The 23,237-nt window shown below is 46.2% G+C and overlaps 1 protein-coding gene and 1 non-coding gene across 2 annotated transcripts in view; both read right to left on the minus strand.

Annotated features, from left to right (window-relative positions):
- The window catches only part of gas2l1 (growth arrest-specific 2 like 1), a 54,735-nt gene that overhangs the window by 25,909 nt on the left and 5,589 nt on the right, over positions 1 to 23,237 (minus strand). The window lies entirely within an intron of this gene.
- Positions 10,275 to 10,432, minus strand: LOC144606117 (U1 spliceosomal RNA). Its single transcript, XR_013548919.1, has one exon. It is a non-coding gene; the product is annotated as a U1 spliceosomal RNA (small nuclear RNA).

A 23,237-nucleotide genomic window follows, 5' to 3' on the forward strand; every position in this document is an offset into this window, starting at 1 on the left:
CGACCATCGATCACCCATTCACTCAAGTTCTATGTCATCCCACATTCTCATCCACTCCCCACACACGTAGGAGCAATTTGCAGAGGCCAGTTAACCTGCAAAATGCTCACGTCTTTGGAATGTGGGAAGAAACCAGAAGAAGCCCAAGGGGAACGTGCAAACTTCACACGGACAGCACCCGAGATCTAGGTAGAATCCGGGTCTCTGGCACTGTGAGGCAGCAGCTCTATCACTGCACAACCGTGCCATGGAAGTGAAAGATAGAGGAGGGATGATTGCAAAAAACACGTTCACATCAGCTTACTAAGTGGAAAAGAGCCCTGCGATCTTTCTTTCTCTTTTCACCACTGAGCTATAGTGCTTTGGCCAAACCACACTTCACAGGGCTTAGTACCATTCTGTCTTGGCCCCAAATAAATTATACAAAATAAATAAAAGAACATTGGTTTAAGATGAGAGGGTAAAGATTTAATAGGAGCTTGAGGAGCATCCTTTTCCACTGATCAGCCATGATCGCAATGAATGGCGGTGCTGGCTCGAAGGGCCAAATGGCCTCCTCCTGCACCTATTTTCTATGAACGATAGTGGGTATATAGAATGAGCTGCCAAAAATATAGAATGAGCTGCACTAAACCCAAATTAAAACTAAACCTAGAAAGATGAGGCAGGTACTGTAACAACATTTAAGAGACAGGTGGACAGGTACACGGATGGGGGAAGTTTAGAAGGATATGGGCCAAATGCGGCAGGGCTAGTGGAGATGGGCCATCGTGGTTGGCATGGGCAAGTTGTGCCGAGGGGTCTGGTACAATACTGCAAGACTCTATATCATTCCTTTTGGGAAGTGCTGCAGAGTAGATTGACTTTTTTGGGTGATGGTTCACTGAATGAACTATTGTTGTCGGCCGGATTAACAACAATGACTGGAGAGAGTGAAGATAGAGTCAAGAATCAAGAGTGCATAATACAATACAATACAATACAATATATCTTTATTGTCATTGTACCCAGGGGTACAACGAGATTGGGAATGCGCCTCCCATACGATGCAATAATTTAAGTAATTTAGAGAGCAGCAACCCAACGAAACGAAACAATTGTGACAGTTTAGACAGGGTAAAGTGCAAGTTGATCTATGCGTTGTGGCCATCCGGCTCAGCAGGACCGGTTCATAGCAGCTATGGCCCTGGGGATGAAGCTGTTCCTGAGTCTGGAGGTGCGGGCGTAGAAGGCCTTGTATCGTCTGCCCGATGGAAGGAGTTCGAACAGACTGTTGCAGGGGTGTGAAGAGTCTTTGTGGATGCTGGTGGCTTTTCTGAGGCATCGTGTGTTGTAGATGCCCTCCAAGTCTGGTAGCTGTGTTCCGATGGCCCTCTGAGCTCTATGGACTACCCGCTGTAGAGCTTTCCTTTCTGCCTCCGTGCAGCTGAGATACCACACAGGGATGCCATTTGGACCCACGGTCAAGTCTTTCTTGATGGTATTGCTACCAGCTATCCTCATAGGTGCGTTGAGCAGTGGAAGGTTGCGAACGTTAATCGACTCTCTCACCCCCTCTCACCCAGATGTGGATGAACAATGGTGCCTCCACCATCACCCTGCTCAATGTCACCCTGCCCCAGGAGAACATTCCAATGCCTACTGCTCATACCTCACCAACAATGGCCAGCCAGTGAAGGAGGCCTCCGGTCAATCATTCTTCAAACAGTGATTCATCTTCCACTGAACCAGCAAAGGAGTGAATGTGCCACAAGAATGCACGCGACAAGTTGCCAGAGAGTAATATTGCCGTCAAAACTCAACTGAAAGCACTTCTATAACACAGTGGACTTTGTACGACCACGTTTGCGGCTAAAAAGGTATTTTGTTAGTTCGAGCACAATGAAGACTATTGCATTAGCAATTCTCAGTTCACTTTCACGGGGTTTCCCTGACTGAAGAATCACAGCCAGGGTGCCAAATGCACAAACGCATAACCAACACAAGAAAGTCAGACATATTTCCAACGTGGCATATTTTTCTCTTCTTGCTTAATAATGACAATCCTACAAAGATGAGACTTCTGAAATCTTGTCTCATTGTCAAGTTGCACCTCCCCCCCCCCGCCACGTACAAACTCCATACAGACACAATCTGTAGTCAGGATAGAACCTGGGTCGCTGGCGCTGTAAGGCAGCAACTCTACCGCTGTGCCATTGTGCGGCCCTGACTGAACTCTGACTGGACCCATCATGAACTCTGTCTTTCCTCACCAGACTTATTTTATCTTAAGATCATGAACGTGAAACATTAACAGCTTGTTTCTCCACACCCAGTTCAGCATTCCCACAGTTGAAGGTCCCCGTTCCAATTGCAACGCCCAGCAGAAACCCCCCGGTTAACTGGAGCCCGAGACTCTGCTGCTGCTCCTGACTTTACCAGGTGCTGGGAACACATTTGGCTACAGACTCGACATTCCAGGTCCCTGCGGCTTAGTTACTCACTGGATGCATTTATTTGGCCTTCAGGCTGCCTGGCACCTTAACTCACATTTTGCTGCCTGTACTCAAAAGTCAGACCGTTCTTTCTGCAAAGAAGAGCAGGTCACGCCCTGCAAATTTCTGCAGGGATGGTAAAAGCTGCAAACAATAGAAAGCAGGATTTGGATAATTAAAGATTTAAGATCATAAAACATAAGGACAGAACTAGGCCATTTGGTCCATAGAGTCCACTCCACCATTAAATCAAGGCAATAATCTCACTGATCTGTGTGTAAAAAAAAACCTCACTGTACCTTGTGTACACTTGATAATAAAGAAACCCTTGAATTCTCCTGCCTTTTCCCCATAATTTTTGACACCCTGACTAATCAAGAACCAATCAACCTTTAGCTTTAAAAATACCCAATGACTTGGCCTCCACCGCTGTCTGCAATGATTTCCACAGATTCACCACCCTGTGGCTGAAAAAATTCCACCTCCTCTCCATTCTAAATGTACTTCCTTTTATTCGGAGGCTGTGCCCTCTGGTCCTCGGCTCCCCCCATTACTGGAAACACCGACTTCACATCCACCCCACATCCACCCCACATCCACCCCACATCCAGACCTTTCATTTGTTTTCCTATCCACAGGAAGGATTCCTCATCAGTTGGCTGTGAAATACTTTGCCTGGGATCACCGCAAATGCAAAGTGGCGTTAAACTACCCTGCAACAGTTTCTAATATACCAAGCTGTCATTTTTGCACCTGAAAACTATCACGCTTCAGGCATGAGATTTAATGCACGAGGTCCAATTTGAAGCTAGCAACAAGTGCTGAAGTAGTCTACAACGTGTGCTAATGTTTAGTTTAGTTTAGAGATACAGCGTGGAAACAGGCCCTTTCGGCCCACCGGGTCCACGCCGACCAGCGATCCCCGCACATTGACACTATCCTTCACCCACTACATTTTTACATTTACCAAGCCAAATAACCTACAAACCTGTACGTCTTTGGAGTATGGGAGGAAACCGAAGATCTCGGAGAAAACCCACGCAGGTCACAGGGAGAACGTACAAACTCCGTACAGTACAGCACCCGTAGTCAGGATCGAACCCGGGTCTCCGGCGCTGCATTCGCTGCAAGGCAACAACTCTGCCGCCGCGACACATGTTCTTAAATTAATTCTTTAAAATCATGACATGACTTTGTGTGTGGGACTGCCATTATTTCTGCAACTTTGTTGAACTCTGTACAATTACAACATTAAAAAATGCAGAAATGGAAAGCTACGTAGTACAGTGCATGTTTGCTAAAATGTGTTGTTACATTTGTCTGCTGGCGACTCTGATCATTCGGTCACTGATCGCTAATCACACAGTCTCGGCATTGAGAAGTCAGCCTTTCATTACCATTGCCCTGTCAATGTTCATTATCATTGCAACTTCATTTGCCTTGGAACACAAAGCCCTTCAAGTTGAGCACTGTCCCCATCTCATTTTTCACCGTCAGATCCAACATTCAGCACAATTCCCAGAGAAACCTCACATACAGGACAGGAAATGTCAGAAGAGGACACTCAGGATCAGCGCATGGAACAGTACAGGAACAGGCCCATCGGCCAACATTGTCTGTGTCGAACATGAAGTCAAACTGACCTCCTCTGCCTGCTCATGACCCACATCCATGTGCCGATCTAAAAGTCTATTAAACGCCACTATGGTACCTGCCTCCACCACCACCTTTGACAGCACATTCCAGGCACCCACCACCCTCTGTGCTCTGTGCAAAGAAAAACTTGCCCCTGACCTGCGCATCTCCTTTAAACTTTGACCCTCTCTCCTTCAAGCTATGCCCTCTGCTCTTTGACATTTCCACCTAGGGTAAAAGATAGGCTCTGAATGTCGGCACCATCCATGACCCAATTAGGTTAATGATCTCAGACAGAAAGTCCGCCCTCTCCAATGGCTTAGGGAAACACCGTGAACACAAATGCAAGTGGTTCCAACCAAAAAGATCCCGTTGTTATTCTGAGTTAGTTGATTACAGTATGAAGCAGAAATAGGAGCAATTTATTTGACCAAAAAGTGCACCAACTAAGGAAAGACGACAAAAATAAAACAACTCAGCCACAGTTTCTAATTTTAGTATGTCAGAAGGAATTGCAGATGTTGGTTTACACTGAAGATAGACACAAAAAATGCTGGAATAACTCGGTGGGTCAGGCAGCATCTCTGGAGAAAAGTAAGAGGTGACGTTTTGGGTCGAGACACTTCATCAGACAGGTCAGACATCTGTTGAAGGGTCTCGACCCGAAATGTTACCGAGTCCTTCTCTCCAGAGATGCTGCCTGACCCGCCGAGTTACTCCAGCATTTCGTGTCTCTTTTCCAATATCGTACTCTGCTGAAAAATGTACACGTGCAGACAAAGAGCAAGTATGCTTTTGGGCCGAGTGGGAAATACTTAATGATGGACTGTCCCCTGGTATCCACCCTTGATCAAACGGCAGGGTGGTGGATTAAGAGCAGAAAGATCTCAGCACGTCCAAAGATCAGAGCAGAGGAGGATGTGGGTGCTAATGTGAGCCAGGTATCGGGGAAGAACCGGTTGGCAACAGAGAAGGTATATAAAATCATGAGGGACATGGACAGGGCAGACAGTCAGAAACCTCTCTCCACGGATGGCAAATAATCAAATACCAAAGGGCAAATACCCCGGGGCTCACAGTGACGCAGCTGGTGGAGTCGCTGCCTCACAGCCACAGGGTTACAGGTTCGATCCTGACCCCAAGTGCTGTCTGTGTGGAGTTTGCACGTTCTCACTCATGGGTCTCCTCCCAGTGCTCCAGTTTCATCCCACATCTCCGAATTAGTGTGGGTTTGTAAGTTAATTGGCCTCTGTAAATTGCCCCTAGTGTGCAGGGGTGTGGATGTGAAAGTGGGATAATAGAACTAGTGTGGACGAGTGATCGATGGTCGGCGTCGACTCGGTGGGCCGAAGGGACCGTTTCCGCGCAGTATCCAAATTAAACTAAGCGAAACAAAACTTGGCGTAGCCTGAAGGTGGGAGGGGCAAAGATTAATGGAGATGTACAGGGCAAGTTTTCTTGTCATAACCACAGAGGGTGACGGGTGCGTGGAATGCGCTGCCAGGGGGGGTGGTGAATGCAGATACATTGGCGTCACTTACAAGACATTTGGATGGGACCATGGATATGCAGGGAATGGTGGGATATGGGTGATGTGCAGGTAGATAAGTGATGGCCTTGGCATCATGCCCGGCACGGACATTGTGGGCCGAAGGGCCTGTTCTGGTGCTGTATTGTTCTCGGTTAATATTGTATTATTGTCAAAGAACAGTACAGCACAGGGACTGGTCCTTTGGCCCACGATGTATGTGCTGGAAATGATGGCACAATGTCATCTCTTGAATAGTGGTGGCAATTCTAAATGAGGTGGTATTTTGCCACGAATATCATTAGGACATGGTCCTGGGAATCCGTGTGGCAAAATACACCCTCATTTAGAAACGCCACCATTATTCAAGAGGTGTTTAAGAGGCTCTTAGATAGGCACATGGATATGCAGGGAATGGAAAGATGTGGATCACGTGCAAGCCGATGAGATTAGTTTATCTTGGCATCAGGTTCAGTAAGGACACTGTGAGCCAGAAGGCTTGTTCCCGTGCTGTTCTTCTCTTTGTTTTATGACAGCAATATAATAATCATCCCCTCCTGCCAACTGTTTCTTTATTCAGGCGATATAGTCATACTGCACGGAAACAGGCCCTTCAGCCCAATTCATGCCAAACTATGCTAGTCCCATTCGCCCGTGTTTGGTCCATATCCCTCTAAACCTGTCCTATCCATGTACCTCACATCCGGAATCTTGGAATCATCTTTGATCAAACCCTCTCCTTCGACAAACACATCAAACACATCACAAAGACAGCCTTCTTCCACCTCAAAAACATTGCCCGTCTCCGTCCATCCCTCTCCTCCACAGCTGCAGAAACCCTCATCCACGCCTTCATCACCTCCCGTCTGGACTACTGCAACAGCCTCCTCTATGGCGCACCCTCAAAAATCATCAGTAAACTTCAATACATTCAAAACTCCGCTGCCCGTCTACTCACACACACCTCGATCCGTGACCATATCACCCCCGTCCTTTATAAACTCCACTGGCTCCCCATCCCCCAGAGAATCCAGTACAAAATCCTCCTCATAACCTACAAAGCCCTCCATAACCTGGCCCCATCCTACCTGACCGACCTCCTCCACAGGCACACTCCCACCTGCACCCTCCGCTCTGCCGCTGCCAATCTCCTATCCCCCCACATCCGGACTAAACTCAGATCCTGGGGGGACAGGGCTTTCTCCATCGCTGCTCCCACCCTATGGAACTCACTACCCCAAACCGTTAGAGACTCCCCCACACTCACCACATTCAAAACATCGCTGAAGTCTCACCTGTTCAGTACTGCCTTCAACCACTGAAGGTCACCTCACCTTCTGTCTCCTTTCTCTGTTCATTTATTTATTTACTTATTTATCTATTTATTCATTTCCCTATGTTCTCAAAATCTCTGTAAAGCGTCTTTGAGTATATGAAAAGCGCTATATAAATAAAATGTATTATTATTATTATTACCTGTCCAATTGACCTTTAAATGTTATTATAGCACCTGCCTCAACTATCTCCTCCGGCAGCTCGTTCCATATTCCCACCACCCTCCCGGTGAAACATAGAAACATAGAAAATAGGTGCAGGAGTAGTCCATTCGGCCCTTCGAGCTGCCCCTCAGGTTCCTACTACATCCTTCCCCTCTCAGCTTCAACCTATGCCCTCTAGCCCTTGATTCCCAAACCCTGGGAAAGAGGTCCCGTATAATCACCCTACCTATCATTACTCTTGTTCAAGGGCGGAAGTACAAAGGTATAATTCTCCCCAGGACCTTCTACAACACGGTGGTGGCATCGGCCATTTTCTATGGAGTGGTCTGCTGGAGCAGCAGCATCTCAGCAGCGGAGGGGAAGAGACTCGACAAGCTGGTCAGGAAGGCCAGCTCTGTCCTGGGTTGCCCCCTTGACTCAGGACAGGCGGTGGGAGAGAGGAGGATGATGGCAAAGATAACATTGCTGCTGGACAACGACTCCCACCCCATGCAGGACACTGTCACTGCACTGAGTAGCTCCTTCAGTGACCGACTCCTTCACTCCAAGTGTGTGAAGGAGAGATATTGGAGGTCCTTCCTTCCCACTGCTGTGAGACTGCACAACCAGCACTGCTCCCAGCAGACCAGTCAACAGACCAGTCAACAGTAACAGGAAAGGAAAAGCACAGTAAATGATGACAATTATCCTTATCTTATTTTTATTTATAATGAATGTCTCTTGGTATCCACTTTGCTGCTGTAACACTGCAAATTTCCCCGGTGTGGGACAAATAAAGGAATATTATTATTATTATTATTAGTACCATCACAAACATAGGAAAAATTACTGAAGTCATAAAACACACAGCTAAATTAATCACCATTGCTGAACATTGGGTGGGAATACTAATTATGGTCAGGTATAATGAGAGAGCAGTTGCCTCACAGCACTAGTGACCCAGCTTCGATCCTGATGTCAGATGCTGGCTGTGAGGAGTTTGCACATTCTCCCTGTGACTGCATGGGTTTTCAACCTGGTATTCTGGATTCATCCCACATCCCAAAGACGTGCGGGTTTGTAGATTAATTGGCCACTGTAAATTGCTTCTAGTGCGTAGGGAGTGGATGGGAAAGTGGGATAACATAGAACTAGTGTGAACAGGTGATCGATGGTCGGCGTGGCTTTGGTGGGTCAAAGGGCTTGTTTCCATGCTGAATCTCTAAACTAAACTAAACTAAACTCTACTATTGGTTTCTGTTTTAAAGAAAAGCAGGCAAGGTAGGTATTTTCCAAGTCATTTTTATTTTGCCTGTGGAATCTGTTACATTCTGCCTGTAGAGTCCCGATCCAAAACACTGCCTATTCGCGTCCTCTAAAGATGCTGCCTGACCCGCTGAGTTACTCTAGCACTTTATGTCCTTATGTGTCAACCAGCATTTGCAGTTCTTTATTTCTCCATTACATTTAACATTCATCGGCTTCTTGAATTGAAACTAAAAACATCACCATAGATCTTGCATCTACTTTAGCCCAGTGACTCCACACTGGGCGATCTAGATCTAGAGGCTACCGAGCCTCAGAATTTGCTGAAAATACTTATTTCACTTTAAATAATCGATCGTAATCTTCCAGTGCTCCTCGCTCCTCCTCCCCCCCCCCCCAAGGAATTTGTTTTGCCATGCCATGAAGCACATTTCAGTGTTTGTTTACAAATTTCTAGAGTTTAGATTTGTATCAGAGGCACTGCAGGCAGATACTGGGTCATCTGGGATAAACTCATTGCCTTGGTGTCCTTATCTTACCGACACTGAGGCTGTGACTCCAGTAGAGATGCAATGACTGCATGCCAACAGCCCACACTTGATGCCGCACTGTGATGGTCTCACCCCAGCACTCCCTCTTATCCCCTCTCCCATCAGGCAAGAGGTACAGAAGTGTGAAAACGCACACCTCCAAATTCAGGAACAGTGTCTTCCCGGCTGCTATCAAACAACTGAACCATCCTATCACCAACGAGAGAGTGGTCCTGACCTACCATCTATTGGAAATCCTCGGACTATCCATAATCGGACTTTACATAATCGGAGTTTATGTGCAGGAAGCAACTGGAGATGCTGGTTAACACCAAAATAGTCACAAAATGCTGGAGTAACAGCAGGTCAGGCAGCATCTCTGGAGAAAAGGAATAGGTGACGATTCGGGTCGAGATCCTTCTTAAGACTGAGAGTCAGGAGAGAGGGAAACTAGAGGTATGAAAAGATACAGATGAGACCAGAGCAACACTGATCGCCAAGTTGCCCACAATGGTCCATTGGTAGCTGTGGAGGAGGTGACAACGAAGGGAGACAAACAGTGAAACTAGCAGGACGAATAGACTTTATCTTGCACTAATTGTTATTCCCTTTATCCTGTGCCCTGTATCTTTACACTGTGGGCGGCTTGATTGTAATCATGTCCAGTCTTTTCACTGACTGGATAGCAAGCAACGAAAGTGCTTTTCACTGTACCTCGGTACACGTGACAATAAACTAAACTAACAATGCTAGGAATAAGGAATCGCAGATACCGCTTTACGAAAAAAAGTGCTGGAGCAACTTAGTGGGTCAGGCAGCATTCCTTTGTCATTGACCATTCATTGCTCTCCCAAGCAGTCTACATTGGAATCGCTTTTTACATATAAATCCAGTAAACCCTCACAATAACGGACCCCCGTAAAATGGATTTCGGTTACAGTGGACCGAGGCTCCCGTTGCACCATCCCCACTTCCACCAGGTCACCCATCGAGCTGTCGCCAGGCGGCCGGAGCTTCCAGATGCGGGAAGTGGGGAGAGCGAGCAGCATGGAGGCGGCGTGAGGACTGGGCCCGTACCCAGCGCACTGCTTGTGGGGCCGAGGGCTCTGCGAATCCCCGGCCTGTAAAACCCCCCCTGGTTTAACCCCCCACCCACCAAGTGCCCGTTTCGTCCCCCCCTGGCCTTGGGTTAAGCATTACTCCCCTCACTCTGTTATAGCGGACACTCGGCAATAACGGACACCACCCCACCGTCCATTAGAGCGAGGTTTTACTTGCACCACCTCTTGGAGTGGGTGGAGATTTGAAGACATACAAAAACTAGAACATTAACTTTTTAAAATTTTAATTTGTATTTCTTATTCAGGGGAATGCAGTCCCCCACTACCACAAATGTTTGCAGTCGAGTATCCCCGCATTTGGGGATATCGCAGGCGTCAGCACACACGAAGTGCAATAGGATAGTCTCGTCCTGGGAGAAGCACCTTTTTGATCACGGTCTCTCCCTTGCCAGGCAAGTATAATATTAACATTTACTTTTTAAATCGCAAAACTTAAAAACCTATACTCCTGTTGAATTCAATTAATTTAATAAAAGGAAATTCTCCAACGCTCGTCTTCTAATAATACTGACATTTCAAGACACCGGAGAGGATTTACCCACAAGGGTTCCCAGTACAATTAAGATGTCCTGGTTAGACTTTAAAGATATAGTGCGGGAAACAGTCCTTTGGACCACGCCGACCAACGATCACACGCACTATCCTACGCACGAGGGACAATTTACAATTTACATAAACCAATTAACCTACAAACCTGTATGTCTTGTGGGAGTGTGGGAGGAAACCGGTGCACCCGGAGAAAACCCACACGGTCACAGGTCGAGCATGCAAACTCCACACAGACAGCACCCGTAGTCAGGATTGAACCTGGGTCTCTGGCGCGGTAAGGCAGAGCAACTCTACCACTACGCCACCGTGTTGCCTTTGTCTCCCCCACTCACATCATCTAGGCTGATCTTTTGCTGAGCTCAGCACTTAATCCAAGGTGCCGCCCACGTACAGATATTTGAATGAAGGCAAATATCGCAGGTGTTGCTTCATTATATGTCAAGTCAAGTCAAGTCAAGTTTATTTGTCACATACATATACAAGATGTGCAGTGAAATGAAAGTGGCAACGCCTGCAGATTGTGCTAAAACTACAAAACAGAATTAAAAAAAAAATTTAACACAAAAAATAAATTAATACAATAAATTAAATTAGTCCCTGGTGATATGAGAGTTAACAGTCCTGATGGCCTGTGGAAAGAAACTCCGTCTCATCCTCTCTGTTTACACAGCGTGACAGCGGAGGCGTTTGCCTGACCGTCGCAGCTGGAACAGTCCGTTGCTGGGGTGGTAGGGGTCCCCCATAATGTTGCTGGCTCTGGATCTGCACCTCCTGATGTATAGGTCCTGCAGGGGGGCGAGTGTAGTTCCCATAGTGCGTTCAGCCGAACGCACTACTCTCCGCAGAGCCTTCCTGTCCTGGGCAGAGCTGTTCCCAAACCAGATTGTGATGTTCCCGGACAAGATGCCCCGGAGTAGAAGCACTGAAGGATCCTCAGAGAGACTCTGAATTTCCGCAACTGTCTGAGGTGGTAAAGGCGCTGCCTTGCCTTACTCACCAGTACGGCAATGTGTGTTGTCCATGTCAGATCCTCTGTGATGTGGACTCCCAGGTACTTAAAGCTGCTCACCCTATCCACAGTAGACCCATTTAACTCCAGTGGCGTGTACGTCCTCGGATGTTGAGCCCTTCCGAAGTCTACAATCAGCTCCTTAGTTTTTGTGACATTCAAGAGGAGGCTGTTGCCGACACCTCCCAATGGGCCTCCCAATGTAATATTGGTTTCTGCTTTAAAGAAAAGCAGGCAAGGTCGGATTTTTCCAAGTAATTTTTATTTTGCCTGTGGGATCCATTAAGTTTAACCTTCATCCGCTGCCCCCCCCCCCCTTCTTAAACTGAAACTAAAAACGATTCACCATAAATCTTACATCAACTTGTGGACAATAACTCCACACTACTATCACTTCTTGAGGGTGCTGGGCCTCAGAATGTGCTGAAAATACAACTATCACAGTCACATCTAAAACTAAACAGGTCCTTAAGCAAAACACAAGGTACCAGGGAAACTCAGCAGGTCAGGCAGCATCTGTGGAGATGGACAAAGGATGCTTTGGGTCAAGACCTTTCTGGTGTGAATCAGTTTGAAGAAGGGTCCCGACCGAAAACACCATCTGTTCATTCTGTACAGTGTGTAGGGAAAGTTGGATAACATAGAGCTAGTGTGAACTGGCTATCGATGGTCAGTGTGGAGTTGGTGGGCAGTAGGGGCTGTTTCCACACTGTAGTCTCTAAACTAAACAACTTGACCATGAAAAAAGTGTGACTGAAAGAGTGTTTTCTATTCTTGATAATCTTAACACCAGGAATAACACAGGCAGAAATATAGCGATATTCAAAACAGAGTCTTGCACAAAATCATGAGGGGAATAGATAGAGTGAATGTGCAGAGTCTTTTACCTAGGGTAAGGGAATCAAGAACCAGAGGACATAGGTTTAAGGTGAGAGGGGAAAGAACTAATAGGAACCTGAGGGACAACTTTTTTTTCCAAACAGATGGTGGGTATATGGAACGAGTTGCCAGAGGAGGTAGTTGAGGCAGGTACAATGACATTTAAAAGCCATTGGACGGGTCCATGGATAGGAAAGGTTTAGATAGATATGGGCCAAACAAGGGAAGTTGGGACTAGTTTAGATAGAGCATAGTGTACGACAAGAACAAGTTGGGCCGAAGGGACTGTTTCCATGCTCAGAGTCACAGAGACTCTATGACTCTAAAATCCAATAATTAATAAAACCAAGCATCCGATCTTTAAATTATTAACAGTTCTTGCTGGGAAATGTCAGCACAGCAAGACATTTGTGGTATTCTACAACCCTTTCTAGCAGGGTCACTGATTATTCTGTAAAGTCAAATGCATTTTAATCTGTTTACGAGAACTACAAAACCTCGCTGCGTCATTTTCAATATCCGGGGATGAATCGTGGTATTTTTCCCCTCTCGGAATTGCAACTGTACAAGGCCTTTTAGTCCCGTTTTGTAGACAGCCGTCCTCGAATCCTAAAGAGCCAATAAATCTATTTTCATTTGGGTTTGAACTGAAGCGAGTTCTTTTGTCTGAAGATGAGATGCTTGCTGCAGCTGGAGTCGAGGAGAATGATTCCCTTCAGAGCTTGGTGAACAATACACCAGTCAACCGTTCCACCAACTTAGCTTCCAGGCAGCCCACAAGTTCAAGTTTCATTGAGACTTAATACCTCAAGGACAGTACTTGGGCAAGCGGATGTGAAACCAGATCGCAATCAGTCAACGCCATTAGGAGAGAAAAGGTTGAGGTCAAAAAAGAAAAATAGACTCAGTACAGATAGACAATAGGTGCAGGAGGAGGCCATTTGGCCCTTCGAGCCAGCACCGCCATTCAATGTGATCATGGCTGATCATTCTCAATCAGTACCCCGTTCCTGCCTTCTCCCCATACCCCCTGACTCCGCTATCCTTAAGAGCTCTATCTAGCTCTCTCTTGAATGCATTCAGAGAATTGGCCTCCACTGCCTTCTGAGGCAGAGAATTCCACAGATTCACAAGTCTCTGATTGAAAAAGTTTTTCCTCATCTCAGTTCTAAATGGCCTACCCCTTATTCTTAAACTGTGGGCCCTTGTTCTGGACTCCCCCAACATTGGGAACATGTTTCCTGCCTCTAACGTGTCCAACCCCTTAATAATCTTATACGTTTCGATCTCATCCTTCTAAATTCCAGTGTATACAAGCCTAGTCGCTCCAGTCTTTCAACATATGACAGTCCTGCCATTCCGGGAATTAACCTGGTAAACCTACGCTGCACGCCCTCAATAGCAAGAATATCCTTCCTCAAATAGGACGGCACAATGGCGCAGCGGTTGAGTTACTGCCTTACAGCGCCCAGTTCGATCCTGACCACGGGTGCTATCTGTACAGATTTGTACATTCTCCCCGTGATCTGCATGGGGTTTCTCCGGTGTTCCAGTTTCCTCCCACATTCCAAAGACATACAGGTTTGTAGGCTAATTGGCATGGTAAAATTGTAGATTGTGCCTAGCATGTACAGGATAGCGTTAGTGTGCGGGGATCGCTGGCCAGCGCGGAATCGGAGGACCCGTTTCCGCGCTGTACCTCTAAACTAAACTAAAAGATGACAAACATGCCTTGTTCCTCGACTGTTTCAGATATTATTGAATGAGCAATATATTTTTTAATAGATTTTAAACTAATCAATTACTATCGGGTGCAGTTCAAGTTACTCCATTTACAGGAAGGGTGTAGAGACTTTGGAGAGCGTGCAGAAGAGGTTTAGCAGAATGCTGTCTGGATTAGAGGGTATTAGCCGCACAGCGAGGTTAAACAAATGTGGATTGTTTTCTCTGTAATGTCAGAGGTTAAGAGAAGGCCTGATAGTATATAAAATTACAAGAGACTAGAACAAGTGGAGCCGTTGGGCCCAAACCTCCCCTGCATTGGTGCAGCATGCTCTTCTCCCCCCCTCCCCCTCTCCCTCACCCTCCCCCTCCCTCCTTCCTCCCCTCCCTTTCCCCTCCCCCCTTCCCCTCTCCCCCACTCCATCCTCCTCAACCCCCCTATCCTCCCTTCTCCCTCCTCCCCTTCCCTCCCTCCCCCCCCTCCACCCCCCACCAAAGCTGGGTGGTAGTGTGAACTGTGAGGAAGATGCTATGAGGTTGCAGGGTGACTTGGACAGGTTGTGTGAGTGGGCGGATGCATGGCAAATGCAGTTTAATGTGGATAAGTGTGAGGTTATCCACTTTGGTGGTAAGAATAGGAAGGCAGAGTATTATCTGAATGGTGTCAAGTTAGGAACAGGGGACGTACAAGGAGATCTGGGTGTCCTAGTGCATCAGTCACTGAAAGGAAGCATGCAGGTACAGCAGGCAGTGAAGAAAGCCAATGGAATGTTGGCCTTCATAACAAGAGGAGTTGAGTATAGGAGCAAAGAGGTCCTTCTGCAGTTGCACAGGGCCCTAGTGAGAACGCACCTTGAATACTGTGTGCAGTTTTGGTCTCCAAATTTGAGGAAGGATATTCTTGCTATTGAGGGCGTGCAGCGTAGGTTTACTAGGTTAATTCCCGGAATGGCGGGACTTTCATATGTTGAAAGACTGGAGCGACTAGGCTTGCATACACTGGAAGTTAGAAGGATGAGAGGAGATCTCTCATAGCATCTTCCTCACATCCATTAGGAGGCAGTGATCACAACATGATAAGTTTTACTCTGCAAATGGAAAGGCAGAAGGGAAAATCGGAAGTGTCAGTATTACAGTATAGCAAAGGGGATTACAGAGGCATGAGGCAGGAGCTGGCCAAAATTGACTGGAAGGAGGCCCTAGCAGGGAAGACGGTAGAACAGCAATGGCAGGTATTCCTGGGAATAATGCAGAGGTTGCAAGATCAATTTATTCCAAAGAGGTGGAAAGACTTTAAGGGGAGTAAGAGACACCTGTGGCTGACAAGGGAAGTCAGGGACAGCATAAAAATTAAGGAGAGGAAGTATAACATAGCAAAGAAGAGTGGGAAGACAGAGGATTGGGACTCTTTTAAAGAGCAACAAAAGTTAACTAAAAAGGCAATACGGGGAGAAAAGATGAGGTACGAGGGTAAACTAGCCAATAATATAAAGGAGGATAGCAAAAGTTTTTTTAGGTACGTGAAGAGGAAAAAAATAGTCAAGGGAAATGTGGGTCCCTTGAAGACAGAAGCAGGGGAATTTATTATGGGAACAAAGAAATGGCAGACGAGTTAAACTGTTACTTTGGATCTGTCTTCACTGAGGAAGATACACACAATCTCCCAAATGATCTAGGGGCCGGAGAACCTAGGGTGATGGAGGAACTGAAGGAAATCCACATTAGGCAGGAAATGGTTTTGGGTAGACTGATGGGACTGAAGGCTGATAAATCCCCAGGGCCTGATGGTCTGCATCCCAGGGTACTTAAGGAGGTGGCTCTAGAAATAGTGGAAGCATTGGAGATCATTTTTCAATGTTCTATAGATTCAGGATCAGTTCCTGTGGATTGGAGGATAGCAAATGTTATCCCACTTTTTAAGAAAGGAGGGAGAGAGAAAACGGGTAATTATAGACCAGTTAGTCTGACATCAGTGGTGGGGAAGATGCTGGAGTCAATTATAAAAGACGAAATTGCTGAGCATTTGGATAGCAGTAACGGGATCATTCCGAGTCAGCATGGATTTACGAAGGGGAAATCATGCTTGACAAATCTACTGGAATTTTTTGAGGATGTAACTAGGAAAATTGACAGGGGAGAGTCAGTGGATGTGGTGTACCTCGAATTTCAGAAAGCCTTCGACAAGGTCCCACATAGGAGATTAGTGGGCAAAATTAGGGCACATGGTATTGGGGGTAGGGTACTGACATGGATAGAAAATTGGTTGACAGACAGAAAGCAAAGAGTGGGGATAAATGGGGCCCTTTCGGAATGGCAGGCAGTGACCAGTGGGGTACCGCAAGGTTCGGTGCTGGGACCCCAGCTATTTACAATATACATTAATGACTTAGACGAAGGGATTAAAAGTACCATTAGCAAATTTGCAGATGATACTAAGCTGGGGGGTAGTGTGAATTGTGAGGAAGATGCAATAAGGCTGCAGGGTGACTTGGACAGGTTGTGTGAGTGGGCGGATACATGGCAGATGCAGTTTAATGTAGATAAGTGTGAGGTTATTCACTTTGGAAGTAAGAATAGAAAGGCAGATTATTATCTGAATGGTGTCAAGTTAGGAGGAGGGGGAGTTCAACGAGATCTGGGTGTCCTAGTGCATCAGTCAATGAAAGGAAGCATGCAGGTACAGCAGGCAGTGAAGAAAGCCAATGGAATGTTGGCCTTCGTAACAAGAGGAGTTGAGTATAGGAGCAAAGAGGTCCTTCTACAGTTGTACCGGGCCCTGGTGAGACCGTACCTGGAGTACTGTGTGCAGTTTTGGTCTCCAAATTTGAGGAAGGATATTCTTGCTATGGAGGGCATAGGTTCACTAGGTTAATTCCCGGAATGGCGGGACTGTCGTATGTTGAAAGGCTGGAGCGATTGGGCTTGTATACACTGGAATTTAGAAGGATGAGGGGGGATCTTATTGAAACATATAAGATAATTAGGGGATTGGACACATTAGAGGCAGGAAACATGTTCCCAATGTTGGGGGAGTCCAGAACAAGGGGCCACAGTTTAAGAATAAGGGGTAGGCCATTTAGAACGGAGATGAGGAAGAACTTTTTCAGTCAGAGAGTGGTGAAGGTGTGGAATTCTCTGCCTCAGAAGGCAGTGGAGGCCAATTCGTTGGATGCTTTCAAGAGAGAGCTGGATAGAGCTCTTAATGATAGCGGAGTGAGGGGGTATGGGGAGAAGGCAGGAAGGGGGTACTGATTGAGAGTGATCAGCCATGATCGCATTGAATGGCGGTGCTGGCTCGAAGGGCTGAATGGCCTACTCCTGCACCTATTGTCTATTGTCTATCTTATCGAAACGTATAAGATTATTAAGGGGTTGGACATATTAGAGGCAGGAAACATGTTCCCAATGTTGGGGGAGTCCCGAAACAAGGGGCCACAGTTTAAGAATAAGGGGTAGGCCATTTCGAACTGAGATGAGGAAAAACTTTTTCAGTCAGAGAGTTGTGAATCTGTGGAATTCTCTGCCTCAGAAGGCAGTGGAGGCCAATTCTCTGAATGCATTCAAGAGAGAGCTGGATAGAGCTCTTAAGGATAGCGGAGTCAGGGGGTATGGGGAGAAGGCAGGAACGGGGTACTGATTGAGAATGATCAGCCGTGATCACATTGAATGGCGGTGCTGGCTCGAAGGGCCGAATGGCCTCCTCCTGCACCTATTGTCTATTGTCTCTAGGAGATAGATTTAAACTTTAAAATGCAAATAACTTAAAAAATATAACACCGATTTCAATGAAACAACTTCCATTAGCACCAAAGGGACGACGGTGAGTAAGGTGGGCCTAAAATTGTCGCGCTATCGTGTACCGTTTTGGCTGTAGTTGAGGAACAAAGAAACAAACAAACGAGAGTTTTAGTATATCGATGTAGATCGGGTTAACACAGAACCTTTTTCCCCAGGATGGAAATGTCAGACTAGAGGGCAGATCTTTAATCTATTTGGAGCTTTATCTGCTGAAAATGAAGGCTTCTATATTTTACATCTGGATTACAACAAATCCAACTTTCATTCCAAAGGTCAAAATTAAGTTTTGGAATTATTATGTTACTGATCATCATTGCTGGATTTGAACTTTAGTTTATTTTCTATGCACACGATTATAATAAACTCTCAATGAAGTCAAATTAAACCAATGACGTGTTAGTAGAAATGTAGCGATAATTCTGCATACTGAAATGCATGCTTGTAAATAGTATTTATTTTAGGTAAAGAATAGCAATTTACATAGAAGCTTTACTTAAAGATTTTTTAAATCTCCCTTCATTTTCAGTCTTTCTCACAACACAGTTTGGTTGATCTACAGCCTAATATTGCCCCAAATGGTTTCTTTTTATGTTTGTGTACCCAAACATTAAAGACCAAATGCAGCACAATCTCAGAGTGGTTACTGAATTGAAGGAATCCATTCAGCCCATTGAAGCCATTCTAACTCTGTACAAGAGCAATCCAGCAAACTGCACGCCCAAACACTGGGTGCTACGGTTTCCTTCCACATCCACAAGAACTGTGGGTTTGTAGGTTAATTGTCCCTCTGTAAATTGACCCTATTGTGTAGGGTGCGGATGAAAAAGTAGGATAACGCAGAACTGGTGTGAGTGGTCAGCGTGGCCTCGGTGGGCTGAAGGGCCTGTTTCCATGCTGTACCTTTCAATCAAGAAATCAGACATCAGTCTGAAGAAGGGTCTTGACCTGAAACATCACCGATTCCTTCTCTCCAAAGATGCTGTCTGTCCCGCTGAGTTATTACAGCATTTTGTGTCCACCTTCGGTTTTAATCAGCATCTGCAGTTCCTTCCTACATTATTAGACAACCTCTGCCCTTAGCCCTGCAAATAGCCCGGAGGTACAGTGGTGCAGACGGTAGAGCTGCTGCCTCACAGCACTAGTGACCCAGGTTCAATCCTGACCTCAGATGTTGGCTGTGTGGAGTTTGCAAGTTCTCCCTGTGACTGCACGGGTTTCGTCTGGTATTCTGGATACATCTAACATTCCAAAGATGTACGCGTTTGCAGGCTAATTGGCCTCTGGAAATTACCCCTAGTGTGTAGGGAGTGGATGAGAAAGTGGGACTAGTGCGAACAGGCGATCGATGGGCAGCGTGGACTCGGTGGGCCGAAGGGGCCGGTCGGTTTCCATACTGTATCTCTAAACACCAAACCGTCTCACTGTCCAGCCAACTAAACCAGAAGTCAGGTCCAAGATTGCCTCTTTTACAACTCAGTCACATCCAAATGCACCATTGGCAAGGCTTTCAAGGATGTTGGCTTCGGCCAACATTAAATTGATCGGTGCAGAGCCATTTCAGTCAATTAGTATTGACCACATTTGCCAAAGCAGCACAAGTGCAGAGTGAGGACAACTCAACCTGCTGTAACTGGATTAGCTGTCTGGAGTTTGGCATCATCCACCATCATCCTGCAGGAAAGAACACAAAATGCTGGAGGAACTCTAGTGCAGGGTGGCACAGTGGCACAGCGGTAGAGCTGCTGCCTAACAGCGTCAGAGACCTGAGTTCGATCCTGTCTATGGGTGCTATCAGTCTGGAGTTTGTAGGTTCTCCCCGTAACTGCGTGGGTTTTCTCCGGGTGCTCCGGTTTCACTCCACATTCTAAAGAAGTGCATGTTGAGGGTAGGGCCGAAGATGTCCTGGTTGGGTTTGCTCCCGAGGCCTGGCCAAGCCGGCCATCCGTGACTCATAGCGCCAGGCGGAAGAGGGTTCTGCCTGAGCCGGCTGCCTACCCATTTTCCGGGGTTACGTCCGCGCCCGGGTGGTGTTGGAGAGGGACCACGCGCTGTCCACGGGCACCCTTGGGGGATTTCCGGGACCGCTGGGCACCGCGGGGATTGGATGGGGATTGTAATATAATTGTATTTATTTATTTAATAATTGTATTTATTTAATGGAATTTAGAAGACTGAGGGGGGATCTTATAGAAACATATAAAATTCTTAAGGGGTTGGAGAGGCTAGATGCGGGAAGATTGTTCCCGATGTTGGGGAAGTCCAGAACTAGGGGTCACAACTTAAGGATAAGGGGGAAGTCTTTTAGGACCGAGATGAGAAAACATTTCTTCACACAGAGAGTGGTGAGTCTGTGGAATTCTCTGCCACAAAAGGTAGTTGAGGCCAGTTCATTGGCTATATTTAAAAGGGAGTTAGATGTGGCCCTTGTGGCTAAAGGGATCAGGGGGTATGGAGGGAAGGCAGGTACAGGTTACTGAGCTGGATGATCAGCCATGATCATATTGAATGGCGGTGCAGGCTCGAAGGGCCGAATGGCCTACTCCTGCACCTATTTTCTATGTTTCTATGTTTAGTAGTTTCATTTGGTATATTTGTTTGTATAGTATTCTGGTGGCAGGTTATGTTTTGTTTTATTGTATTGTAAATATTGTTTTTTAAATAATTGAGCACAATTTTTGATAACTAAAAAAAAAAAGAAGTGCATGTTTGTAGGTTAATTAACTTCTGTAAAATTGTAACTTGTCCCTAGTGTGTGTAGGACAGTGCTAGTGTATGGGGATCGGTGGTCGGCGCAGACTCGGTGGGCCGAAGGGCCTGTTTCTGCTCTGTGTCTCTAAAGTCTAACTCAGTGGGTCAGGCAGCATCTCTGGAGGATATGAATAGGTGATATTTTGGGTCGGGTCCCTTCTTCAGACTGATCACAGTGGGGGAAAGAATGCTGGAAGGGAGACAGAAAAAAAGCCAAGCGAGTGATGGGTGGATACAGGTGAGGGGTGGGGGGGGGCAGGTGTTTGATCGGTTGATGGTTGGACAGAGGCTTGAGATGAAAAGACTAAAGGCAGTGCAATAGAGAGAAAAGGAGCGTGAAAGGTGAAGCCAGAGGAAGGGATGTGGGTGTGTCTTATAGAAACATATAAAATTCTTAAGGGGTTGGACAGGCTAGATGCGGGAAGATTGTTCCCGATGTTGGGGAAGTCCAGAACTAGGGGTCACAGCTTAAGGATAAGGGGGAAGTCTTTTAGGACCGAGATGAGAAAACATTTTTTTCACACAGAGAGTGGTGAGTCTGTGGAATTCTCTGCCACAGAAGGTAGTTGAGGCCAGTTCATTGGCTATATTTAAGAGGGAGTTAGATGTGGCCCTTGTGGCTAAAGGGATCAGGGGGTATGGAGAGAAGGCAGGTACAGGTTACTGAGCTGGATGATCAGCCATGATCATATTGAATGGCGGTGCAGGCTCAAAGGGCCGAATGGCCTACTCCTGCACCTATTTTCTATGTTTCTATACAAGGAAGAGCTGATGCCAGATTGCAAGCAAAGAAACAAAGAGCTGGATTAACTCAGCGGGTCAGGCAGCAGCTCCGGAGAACATGGTTAGATGACGTTTTGGGTCGGAAACGTTTTTCAGATGGAAGTGGTTGAAGGGGGGGAGGATAAGAGAAAGGAGATCAGGAGCCTGGGAGAAATTGGTATGCATTATACTGATTATTTGACCGTTATCACACTATTGTTTATTGTGTACGGCATCGGGTGGCTATGCTCCCCACAGTGACTACAGTTACCGCATGACCTTGGATGGCTGCTACAAAGAGGGGCCTGGTATGAGGAGGGCCGCTGAGAACAAAGAGGGGCCATTGGGGACCACTTTGTAACTTTGCTGCCACACTATATTCCGACTCTTTGCATGCCTTGTGCACGGCATGCAAAGCTAAGAATTTCACTGTGACATGTCAAAGTATCAATCAATCATGATGGCTCAGGCACATCTGTTTAAAAAATAAAAAGGACCTGTTTAACAGCTGGACTGTGGAAACAATGAGAAAAATCCATTAAAAAAAATGTATTGTTCCATTTAAAAAATCTATTGCCACAGAGGGCAGTGGAAGCCAAATCACTGGATGGATTTAAGAGAGAGTTAGATAGAGTTCTAGGGGCTAGTGGAATCAAGGGATATGGGGAGAAGGCAGGCACGGGGCATTGATTGGGGATGATCAGCCATGATCACAATGAATGGCGGTGCTGGCTCGAAGGGCCGAATGGCCTCCTCCTGCACCTATTTTCTATGTGGATCCATACATATCAGAGAGGCACCATTTATTATTTGCACCTACAAATTCTATTTGCTGTGAGTTTCAGAACATTTGACTTGACGTTATAACGAATTTCCCGTATAATAAAAAGTCAAAGACAAAATGAGGTTAAAGCTAATCTGAAACACGTTAAGCCCCAAAATAGATTAAGGACAGTTTAGCGTCACTGTGTGAATCTGGAGCAAGATCACAGGGAGCAGAAACAGGCCCTTTGGCCCAACATTCCCATGCCAACCAAAATGCCCCATCATAGCTTGTCCCATATCCCTTTATACCTTTCCTACCATGTATCTGTCCAAGTGTCTGTTAAATGCTGTTATAGTACCTGCATCAACCACCTCCTCTGGCAGCTCGTCCCATATACCCTCAACCTTTGTGTGAAATAGTGTTGTTCCTCAGGTTCCTATTGAATATTTCCCCTCTCATCTTAAACCTATGCCCTCTGGTATTTGACTCCCCTACCACGGATACAAGTCTCTGTGCATTAACTTAATCCATTCCCCTCATGATTTTATATACCTCTATAAAATCTCTCCTTACATCTCAGGCCCTCGAGTCCTAGCAAAATCCACATAAGAGAGGGGAAAATAATGACAATATGGAGAGAATAAAGTTGGAGTAGATTAAGCCATTTAAATTAACCTACAATTAACCTACTAGGAAAGGTTTAGAAGGATATGGGCCAAACGCTGGCAGGGGGGACCAGTGTAGATGGGGCATATTGGCCGACATGGTCAAATTGGGTCGAAGGGCCTGTTTCCCTGCTGTGCGTTTTTCATGCCTTGTGCAGGATTGGTGTAAATGGGTGGCTGATGGTCAGCATGGGCCGAAGGGGCTGTTTCCATTCTCTCTCTCTGGAGATTGTTATGCAATTACTAACCACTGTATTGTGAGCTGGGCCTGTAATCAAGGTCGGGAAATGTAACTACAACCTAGATA

The sequence above is a fragment of the Rhinoraja longicauda genome, chromosome 25 (assembly GCF_053455715.1).
Source record: "Rhinoraja longicauda isolate Sanriku21f chromosome 25, sRhiLon1.1, whole genome shotgun sequence".
Lineage (NCBI taxonomy): Eukaryota > Metazoa > Chordata > Chondrichthyes > Rajiformes > Arhynchobatidae > Rhinoraja > Rhinoraja longicauda.